Source organism: Silene latifolia, chromosome 11 (genome assembly GCF_048544455.1).
Source record: "Silene latifolia isolate original U9 population chromosome 11, ASM4854445v1, whole genome shotgun sequence".
NCBI classification, from domain to species: Eukaryota; Viridiplantae; Streptophyta; class Magnoliopsida; order Caryophyllales; family Caryophyllaceae; genus Silene; species Silene latifolia.
Window position 1 is genome coordinate 206,475,569 of NC_133536.1, and position 12,413 is coordinate 206,487,981.

Sequence of the window (12,413 nt, forward strand, 5' to 3'; positions counted from 1 at the left end):
GGTTAAGACGGAGGTATCCTGGACAATAGGTCCCAGGTTCGAACCCCCCTTCCCCTGTATTATAATGCGACTTTGTGCGCGCTTCGATTGACCAAAAAAAAAAAAAAAAAATCTTCGTATCTTTCAGTTTTTTAAAATTCTTAAATCAAATAATTATGTGAAACAGTCAAAAAGGGTTGTCAATTCCGTGTAACTCTTCTTCTTTCATCATTTATCTCTCAATTAATCCACAACATACACACTATTGTCCCAAAAAAAATCCCAACACAAAGGCATTCATTCCATGTATAATTTTCCATTAAAATTTTAAACAATTCCATTTTGTGTAGTCATTTGCTTTTAATCCAAATAATAACTTTGATTTATCCCTAAACATTCACAAAGACATTCATTATACCTGGGTTCAATCAAATAAATCCCCAAATGTGAGGGTTTGCTCTCCTTGTTCTAACAACGGTATCCGATTCAATAACTGGATCAATCATTATCATACGTCACATTCACTTGTATAATCTCATGTATTCGTTTGTTTGGTTTATGGTTTGCTTGATTATTAACACGACACGGGTTTCAATATCGTCTCTCCTCTAATTGTTGTGGACCGTTTTTTGTATTTTATTCTTTGGCCTAATTTGTGAGTTAATCGTTGTTCAATCAGATCCCCAAATATTAGGGTTACCCCAACAACAACAATCCTACACACGGCGATAATAGTCGGTCATTGTTGGCTGATTAAATTGTGCTAATGCTCAGCAATCATCTCTAGGTATCATTCTATTTCATAATATCATCTATCCGTTTTTCCTTCCATTGTTTTGCATCATTTTAAACAAAGGATTTAACAGGATCACAAGATCTGTTGTTGGAATATTTTCTCGTTGTTTATTTTGTATTATGTGTACATTTGAACGAAGGGCATCTTGCTTTTTGATCTTTTTCACTTTTGTGGGTGTTTTTTGGTATACATGATGTTTTTAGCTGTTCTGTTCCTCCTGGTTACTACCTTACTGCCTTGCTCCACTTTCACTGCCATTTGAGGCAGCCCTTGAGGCACAGGGTATTCTTGTTTTTGTAAAGATTTCAAATTCTCATGCATATGTTCTAGTGATGCAATTTGTCCATACTGTGGCACACAATGTGTTGTACATCCATGCATATTATAGTCATGATTTGTAGTACATTCTTTCAGTTAACTTTGCCATATGCATTAAAGTAAGGACGGATTGATCAAATATAACTTGTATAAAACTGAATTAATGTACAAAAAATACTTTAAGATGAAATTTTATTAACTTAGGCTGTAATCATAACGTTCATATTCTAATTAACTTCCAAACTATTCAATAACAGGCAAATTCGAAAACACCTCTTTGTATACAATATTTCGTGTATACCCCTTGAAAGTCTTCGAGTATCATCTATGAAGAATCTCGGTCCTTGCGGTGTCGTCGTCCTTGACGCCGCAACGTATAACTGTCCGTGACTACCTCGACATGCGTAAGGGATTGCCTTTGACTCTTGTTTATGGTCATTGCATAGCACGGTTTTAGTGGATATTCTCTTCTCTTGAGGATGAATGGTACCTTTGGATCTGTTGTCTTGTGTACATAGGGATAATATCCTATAATGTATCATTCAATAATAACTTATGAACACAAACTAATCTATTGTGAATCAACCTCTTGTGATCTTGTCAAACCCAAGTTACCTAACTTTAATAGTATTTGACCCGTTTCAAACTTAAAACGACTAATGTCAATCTTAATCAAGACTGACTGAATGAGTGCAATAGTGTGCATTGTTTTCATAGTGCATGCAACATTATACAGTTTAACCACTTGCTCAAATGTACAGTATTGTGTGAGCATTACAATTTACTGTATAATACACCCTCGTAGAATTATGATCGATAGTCATAAAATAAGTAATTTTTAGAAATGAGTTCTCTGTTATATAACAAAAATTGATTATTTCTGCTTTTTCATGGTTATGATCACACAAATCAATCCTTATATTGTTTTTAATTTATATTTATATTATATAGTAGTAGTACGGAGTAGTTGTTTTAGGATAAGTGTTCTACTATTGGTAGTAGTCTTCTCATTATCTTCGCATATTATATAGTAGTAATATTGCAGTGTTCTACGTAGTTTTGATATCATGGTAAACTATGGACTCTAAAACATGTTAAGCAATGTTAACTAAATTTGTAAATAATTTCAAGATCATGCAACTACGTTAGTTACACATATTTCAAATAGAATAAACAATAACGACACGCTACATTAGTTTTGTTAGTTACTACGTTAATTATTTAGTGATTTCACCACTGAGAGAGGTGGTGCAACTTATTAGCCAGATTTATCATTTTCCTTGAAGACCAACCATTGATGACCTCTTCTTGGCTAGCCCTTTGTGACCAATTGTCGAGCTATTAGCACTTGACTCCTTGTTAATCGTTCGCTTGTAGGGACTAAAGTACCTAGCTTGTAAGTAGCCGTTGCGTCTCCAAGGCGCAACGTACAAGTTCGCACGCTTTAGGGATTCCTTCATAGCGGCACTCATTAGCCTTATTATTTGTTTTCTTCAACTTATTTAAGAGATTAATTTACTTATAATGTTCCGCTAAAAAAGGGGAAATTCTACATGGTATCTCCGTGATTTCACGTTTTCTGAGTAAATGGTCGGAAGATACCTGACTGCATGCCATACAGAGCACGGCTAATGCAGGTGTCTTGACTTTACTTAGAACTGAGAGAGAGAGAGAGCTGGGCCAAGGAATCCAATTGTTTGCATGATCTGCAGACAGATGATAAGAGCCTCAGAAAATGTCAATCTAACATGAACCAAAAGTGGTCATTCATAAATCATACTCGTAATTATATCCTCAGTATGGTCTATGGAGAAGGGTTGAAGAATGAAAAAGAAAAGACTGAATTGTTGTTTCCAGCAAGAATTTCAGGTTAGATAAACGGGGCAGTCTGTGTTCAACAAAATCTTTCAGCGCATGCAGAACTGGAAACAGTAACTAATGAAAATTTTCAGACTGCGGAAAGCAATGGACTTGGTTAAATGTATTATACTATACACCTACATTTACCATATTTGTCATGAAGGTAAAGCTATGTTTATCGAACAAATAGTGAAACAGTATAAGACAAAAGCCTTGAAATAGACTTAATAGCCAGTATCCAGTAGAGAAGCCATACAGCGTACAATATTGATGTTAATAAAGCACTAATAATCAGAATGTCTATGTCTTCGAGACTACACTGACCATGAAAGCAAGTCTTAGATTGAGTAAATATCTACACTATGCTTACCTTACGAACAGACGTCACGGAGAGGCCTCTGCTGATAAGTGTGTCCGCAATCCAGCCGCCTATGTTTGCAAAGATAGCCATAGTCAACCATGGCAGTACACAAAAGAGGCCAGATTCCATAAGGTTTAACTTTAACACCTACATCAAGCGGAAGGAGTCAGAATAAGCTAAGTGGAGTATCGCGTCGTTGGACGGACTATATCTAGTTCGCTGGACATCAACACCTCCCCCATGTATCGGGTTTCACCTACGTTCACGTCGATTCCTTCATAGCGTCACTCATTAGACTCATATGATCCTGCTGGAAATCGGCGGGCTGCTAATTGATTTTGTCTCAATCGGAACGGAATACTTCCTACAAAAACAGAAACTCAAGCTATTAGTTAAGCATATGTAAATAAAGTAACAACATTATATTAGATAATCAACACTAATTTTTAACACAGGCAAAAACAATGCACATATATCATTATTAAGAACAAACAACAATTGAATATGACGTAAAAGTAGCAGGATGAACTACTATTAAAACGAAACAACGGCTTAGTAGAAAAAAAGTATGACATATATATTGATTAGGAACGGAAAAGGAAAGACCAATACAACTTCTTATTTTCTTATTGGTATATATAGATGGCATAAAAGTTTTTTCCCATAAGAGTTTTAATAGACGTCAAATGCAAAGTCCAGGAGTTATATTATTATAGTAATCCAATATTTATCTTAATATATCCTAAATATACTCGAGTGTTTAAGAAAGTGTGGAGTCTCTAGAATTGCCTGAAAAAAGCCTCTTTTATATATATATATTGATGATTGATATTGATTGATTGATTGATTGATTGATTGATTGATTGATGATTAGGCAATATTGCCATATTTTGTAAATATCCAGATTATGGAAACCCGGCTTGTATACTATTGTCATAATATTTGCCTAATAACATACGGAGTAGTATTATATGTTTCCGATTGTGCATGCATAGGAACGTGTTTAGGATTCCTAATTAGTTCTCGGTATAAAAACGAACCTGCTACCACTATATATATATATACACACGCTAATATTGGTTCTCGGTATAAAAACGAACCTCGACAACATATCGAAAACAAAGCCAAAAGGAGAAGATGTCAAAGAGAAAAAGAAGAATGATTGAGTTACCGGAAGAGTTATGGCAACAAGTTCTTGTAAAATTACCGGTAAAAACTCTGGTAAGACTGAAATGCGTCAATAAAACGTTTCGCTCTATCATCGATGACCCTTACTTGATGTCGATGCATCTAAAACAATACAACGATGGTAGACATTATGACAAGACCCAATTATTATCTCTACATACTAAGAGGGAAGAGGGATGGCGGCTTTTTAAGGGATGCACTGACAGAAACTACTCGCTTCATCGAGTCAAGTGATAAAGTATTGTCTCTAACAGGAAGCTGTTTAGGGTTAGTGTTGTTGTTACAATACTACCCTCGACGAGAACTGGGATTATGAGCGTTTCTAAATATGCTTACTATATATGGTTGATGAACAAGGATGATTTTGGTGGTGTGTCATGGACGTTAGCGCTTTCTGGTGGCTCAACTCGACCACTATACCGCAGTATCAGACACCAAAGGAGTAACCACGATCGTCCCGAGATTTTCCATCTTGACGACGGTGGTGCAACTTTTACGTTTGGAAACTGCTGCTGTGACATTGATATTCCTAAAATAACAAAGCTGGTCGAATCGTCTTATTCCGATACTTTCAAGTTACACACTTATTTGGAAAGCTTGGCATTGTGCAAACAAGGCCAACCCTTCCCTTGATCGAATAAAGGAGAGAATTCTGAAAGAATTAATTGAATTTTTGTAAATTGGAATTTTCTATATGTATAGTAATGGCTTTTAAAACCCAACTAATTAGTGATCATGGTAATAACATAAGAACAATTGCAATAATTAAATGTGAGTTCATGATTAAAGTTATGTAAATAAGATAAGGTAGTGTTTGAAAACATAGAATTGATTTCATTTTCATGATTTTAATTGTAGAAATCACAATGTTTGAAAATTCAATTCCAAATCTAATCCCAAAATTTCATTTGGAAAACCCATGGAATTGGAATGGGACTTGGACGAGACGGATATGGGTCGAGGTCATCGAATTTTTTCTATTTGAAAAAAACCTGACACGAAAAATATTTGCTATCGGAAAAAATATCATAAATAAAAATAAATTGCGATAAAATTTGCATACAACTAACATCAGAGCCTTAATCCCAAAATGATTTGGGGTCGGCCGACATGAATAATCCTTTAAAACCGGCAATGGGTAAACGCACATCACAAAATGCGAAAAAATAGAAAAGATGGTTAAACTTATCAATACTATATATTAAATCCAGAAACCAAGGGACTTCAATGTAATTAAAGAAAGTTATACAAATTACTTATACTATATAGTTTTAAATCACTAGCACCGTGTGATGGACCCGATTAAGGGATCTCAATGCAAATATTATATAGTTTGGGTTAAATTAAATCAATACTATATATTAAATCCAGAAACCAAGAGACTTCAATGTAATTAAAGAAAGTTATACAAATTACTTATACTATATAGTTTTAAATCACTAGCACCGTGTGATGAACCCGATTAAGGGATCTCAATGCAAATATTATATAGTTTGGGTTAAAATTAAATTATATAGAAGCTTGGTAATTTTCCTAAACATTTGTAAGAGACTAAAACATGGTCAATTTCCTTAAAATAAAATAATTAATTAAGATGGTCAATTTCCTTAAAATAAAATAATTAATTAAGATGGTCAATTTAAAGGAGACTAAAAGAAAGAAGATGCTTGGTAATTTTCCTAAATATTTATAGAAGTCTAGAAGATGGTCAATTTCCTTAAAATAAAATAATTAATTAGTATAAACATGTACACTTATGCTATTAATTATTATATAGAGATGTTAATTATTTAACATACAAAAATATAATATAAGTAGGTTATAAATAATTCAAGTTAGATTCCATAATATATAATATTGTATAATTGTTTCGATTTAATTTAATGCATATACGTAATATATTTATATAAATATAGAATCCTCTTAAAATTGCATGCTTAAGTAGTAAAAGTAATTTCGTCAGTAAAGAAAAGAATTGTAGTAACATTGGATATAGTTATATGATAATAATCACTCATTTGAATAGTAAAAGTAACAATATTATCAGCGAGATTAGTGAAAGAGTAGAAACAACAACGGGAGTAGTGAAATTATCAATATTAATGCGGCAGTAGTGACAGTAACAATAATTACGGTGGGAGTAGTGAAAGTAACAATGATTACGGGCAAGTAGTGAAATGTTATTACTATCTATATAACATTATTAAAAGGCTAGCCTAAAAAAGCCACGTAGACAATGCCACATGGGATGAAAAAAAGCCACGTACGCAATAACAATGTGACTTGGCAAACTAATATGACATGGCTTATCAATTTATTATTATATTGCATTAATTTAGTTCACTTATTTCCTTTAAAAATCAACCCATATTCCATTAGCTTCAAACTTTATTAACTAAAAAAACTACAATAAAAAAATACGCATTAACTATAAGTTAATAATTTCAAGATATTTCATATGGGGTGGTATTATATGTATTCGAAATAAAAAAAAAACCGAATACATGAAATTAAGAACGAAGAAGAATAAATGAAGTTGAAAACAAAAAAAAAATTATACATACAATATAGTTAAAAGGTTACTTAAAACATTTAATTTTTAATCCACATGTCGATTTTTTATTGGTAAATACTAATTCATCTATATTGATTACTTGATTATTTATTTATACAATATTATACAAGTCCAGATTATGTATTAAAAAGTTATCTTTAAAGCTGTCACATGCTTATAAGTACAAAAAAAATTTAAAAATATTAATTGCAAACACAAAAAAATAAATTAATACAAATTCTTTATTTTCCTCTCATAAATTTGGTTATTAATCTACTTATTCATTTAACCTTTAATTTCTTTTATTTAATAGGATGGTTTTTGGTTTCTCTCACCATCATTATAATTTGTAGTTATCATAATTTTTTTTATCTCCCTTTTAATTCACAAAATCGTTCCTCTTCCATCGAATAAATTGTTGAAATTAATCAATAATTAATAACAAAAAGTTTCCTATGTAACTATTATAATAACAAGCCTAATTTTCATTTTTATTCAAAAAGTTGGTAGGTAAAGTATACATACATAGATAATTAAATGAATTCTTTCGCTTTTTATCCTTATTATGTTTTAAATTTTCTTGATAGTAAGAATATTATTTAGTTATTGTTTTTGTGTTTGTATTAAAATTGAAGGAAGATGACATACTTAATTATCAATAACATTACATGAAATCTATATTATCTAATTAAAAGGGCAGCTTAGAACATTCAATTTCATTTCACATGACATTTTCACACCCCATTAATTCTTATTCATTTTTATTGATTATTTAATTATATTGACAATATGACATGCATGGAATAATAATTGAATTTATAAAACTATAATCTATAATTAAAAAGTAAGTCAAACTATCTACCATTATCTGAATGTCATATTTTAAATTTCATAAGATAATTTCTAAACCATTCTTATGCAAAGTGGATTTTGTAAAAAATAAAAATAAGAATATAATAAACCAAATCTTTTACATTCCATTTCTCCTTTGCTCCATATTTAGGTCTATATTAAATTTCATAATAATGAGAAAAATCTATAACTCAATAATCTAAATATAAAATATATAAATCTAATTAAAAGGCAAGCAAAACTAACTATCATCATTTACATGTCATATTTTAATTACATAATAAGACAACATCTTAAATCAATCTCATGTAAAGTGGATCTTGTAAAAAATAAATAAATAAATAATAATAATAATAATAATAATAATAATAATAATAATAATAATAATAATAATAATAATAATAATAATAATAATAATAATAATAATAATAATAATAATAATAATAATAATAATAATAATAATAATAATAATAATAATAATAATAATCAAGCAAAACTTATACATTCCATTTCTCTTTATTCCTTATTAATGTTTATATTAAATTTCATAATAATGAAAAAATGATGCTCAAAAGTCATGAACCTTGATTCATATTTATACCTATATTAATTTTGATAATAATGAAAAAAGGATGCTCAAAAATCATAAAATGCATCCTCAATTCTTTATATATTTTTGATGGAAGATAAAAATAATAAGCCAAAATTTTTCCTCTCTATCGTCAGTAGAACTAAATGTATCACTAAACTTTCCTATCATTCTATTAATATCAAGACAAGTGTATTCAGGTTTTAAAATTATTAACTAATTTATGTACTTTTTATGTAAGTTCCATTGGGTTATGAAATGTTCATCACATTCTCAATTTCATCGTTTGTGTTTGTTTTGTTCTCATTTAGGGGCTATCAAGATTTGTGGTGTTGAGATATTCAAAGGTAATATACTTACATCTCTACAACTTTATTCTCATTCCCTTTTTCTTTCACTATTTAAGAGGAAACTTAAGTTAACAACGATAATATTGCATAAAACAAATTTCACTATTTTGTTGGTTAATTCAGACTAATTACTGAGTTACTTTTTTTTATTATAGAGTCGATTCGTTGGAAAAAGAAGACTATATGAAGAAGTAAAATACTAGAATAGCTTAAATAACTATATATTGGAGACTAACTACAAGATTGACGACTTCAACGTGAATGACTAATAGTTGTTTTTTTTTTTCAAATGTATATTTTATTTTGTATTTGTTTGTTTTTTTTTTTCATCATTTTACTTTCGAAAAAATAGCAAATTCACCTGCTTTTGCTTATTTAATTTATCGACTTTGTTCTTTATTTTAACATGTAAACGCCCATAATCTTAGTGCGCAATCAGTGATGACTTATTCATAAGGTGAGCTTCTATATGTTTTGATATTTTATAAAATTTCAATTACTAAAAACACTACAAACATCACACTCAAAACAAAACATCCCGTGAATTTCACGGGTCACAAAACTAGTTGTTTCATTAATAAGAGTAAAATATTAATAGCGGGAGTAGTGAATTTGTTTCAAAATTTATTTCATCGTAATTTTAGGATATGTCATAAAAAAATATATTAATGATAAATTTACGAGTTATGCAACTTTAAGTAATTTTATTTAATGAATAAAAAAATTAATGGTAAGTAGAGGTAGCCCGGCCGAAGCCGGGCACCAATACTAGTAAGTTTTAAAATCGAAATCCGGATTTTTTTTATAAAAACTTAAAATTTAAATCGAGAATAAAAATTAAAACGATTTTGATACCGAAGTAAAACTTAAGGTTCCGGAATACCTTAAAAATGAATCAAGTATTAATATATAATAAATTGTTGGTAAAAACGTGTAATAAATTCGAAAAGAGCAAATAAATTTTTAAAAATTAAATAAAAACATAAAATATTTCAAATAACGTCAAATACTAAAAATCCACATGTATCATTGCCCCCCAGTGTACCCTCTCAGTCACCATTCCCCCATCAAGCCCGAGAAATCTCATATCGTGTTGTATCACTCTAAGCCATGTCTGTTTTGGTCTCCCTCTACCCTTAGCAACCTTTTCTGTTCCCCAGGTTTCCAGCCTCCTAACGGGTGCGTCTCTAGGTTTCCTTCTCACATGGTCAAACCATCTTAATCGGTTTACCATCATCTTGTCCTCCATAGGCGCCACTTTCACCTTTTTCCTAATCACCTCATTGCTTAATCGATCTTTTTTCCTTGTATGGCCGCACATCCACCTCAACATACATATCTCCGCCACACCCATCTTTTGAATGTGACAATGTTTCACGACCCAACACTCAGAGCCATACAGTAAGTCATTCTTAATCGCCATGTGATAAAATTTGCATCACAAAATAAAGTGTAATCAGTGATAAAATTGAAATGCTACTATATGTTAGGTATTTGAGAGCCCTAAATTTTAACTTGCTTGGATTAGGTAAGGAATTGAGTCAATTCCAATTCCAAATTTTAGGGGTTCACAAACGCTAGGAGACTTACGGTTTGCCAAGTTGTATGCCTAGGGGGAACAACGACGCTTTACTTTACGACTCCGATCCGGAAATGCTTTTCCGAGCTTTACGGAATAGGACATTAGCAAGGGTTCGAACCTCCACCAAAACAACTTTAAACCAAGTAAACACACCCACCCAACCTCAACTTGAAACCATAACTCAACAACATACAAACGACACCATTGATCCCCCTTTCTTAAACCCATTTCACGAGTCCCCAAGACCTGATACACCACCAAATTCACCACCCACAATACCACAAAATATGGCCGCTTTAAGAGACCAAAACATCCCAAATCCGGATGACTCTTCTTGTAATACTACAGTTTTCTATGTCTATGGGTATTCTATCGAGTGCGGCTTACTCTGTCGAGTAAGTATGTTTTTACGCAAAATAGTAGTCTATCTGTTGGGTACTCGATCGAGTATGTGTGACACTTGATCGAGTAAGGGGCACTCGATCGAGTAAGTCACTTACTCGATCGAGTAAATGAGTCTTACGGGTTATTTTGCCGGGTTTTGATAGTAACGCGAGAAGGATATAAAAGCATCTTTCGTCAGTTTCTTGTCATTTTACCCTCTTCTAAGTTTCATAAGAAATAAAAACAAGTTACGTTACTCTCCTCTTTCGCATTGCTATCAAATCCTAAGGGCTAGAGTCGTCGGATCATTGAGTTCTTTACGCCGTTGAGACCGTCGCATTGTGGGTAAGCTTCTAGTATGATTTTCATATCGTTTCATAGATTTTAGTTGAAACCCTAATTGGGTGAAATAATAATAATAATAATAATAATAATAATAATAATAATAATAATAATAATAATAATAATATTAATAATTATTATACTAATTTGAATGATTAACCAGGGAGCCACCATGAACCACAGTTCACCATCAATCTAACTAGGTGAAATAATGGAGCAACGATTTGCTAGATTGATGTTCAAAGTCTAGCCGTTTATCATCCTAATTTGATTGATTAGGTAGCCATCACGAAGCACCAACAATCCTAATTTAATTAATTAGATAAATGAAAATTGACAGACCCTAATTTCATCTTTAACAAATAAATAAAATTTGGTTGATTAATTAAAACTCAACAAATAATATTAATAATTGATAACAAGTAAATTAATTTATTATTTGATAAATTAGAACCCACCTTGTAAATTTTAAGTCATTTGAGCAATTAAATTAAATTTTAGGGAAAAATAATGGTTTAAGAGTGCACTTGGTTCAGTTTTAGGTGAAAATGTTACAAAATAGAACGTTATGAAAAAGTGTATGTGAAAGAGTAAAGTTCGTATATGAAAAAATAATTAGGTATTAATAATAGTAATATTAAAGTTAACAATGTTATTAATAATATTTTTACTAGACTTAGCTTTGCTATTGCTAAGGGTGTGGGAGCCCAGATTGTCTCTCGGCTCCCCACCAATTTCATGTAAACTTTTATTTTTCTTTTAATGAAAGCTACGCGCATCCTTCCATAATAATAATAATAATAATAATAATAATAATAATAATAATAATAAATAAATAATAATAATAAGAAAATAATAATAAAAATGATAATAATAATAAAAATGATAATAATAATAATAATAGTAGTAATAATAATAATAATAATAATAATAATAATAAATATATAATACTAATAAAAACTATTAAATTTAAGATTCGCAAAATTGAAATTGACTGAATTTAGTAGAGCGAATGAATGAGATGAGATGAGTGAATCGAATCAATGAATAGAGCTAAGTTGAATCGAATCGAATCGAATCGAATCGAATCGTAGTGAAAATAAGCGGAAAGAACATGACCTATGTTCATGAATCCGTGCAAAGTACGGGTTTTCAACCTAATTTCCATTTAATTACACCATTTCATGCCAATATTTATGTTTTTTCATGCCTTAATCAATCAACTTATCAACTTATTAATTATATTTAAATTATATTT

The 12,413-nt window shown here is 30.8% G+C and overlaps 1 long non-coding RNA gene across 1 annotated transcript; it reads left to right on the forward strand.

Moving 5' to 3' along the window:
• The first annotated feature begins 237 nt into the window (after window positions 1–237).
• Window positions 238–1,692, forward strand: LOC141615392 (uncharacterized). The gene is made up of 2 exons (XR_012529836.1): window positions 238–766; window positions 1,351–1,692. It is a non-coding gene; the product is annotated as an uncharacterized LOC141615392 (long non-coding RNA).
• The last annotated feature ends 10,721 nt before the right edge of the window (window positions 1,693–12,413 follow it).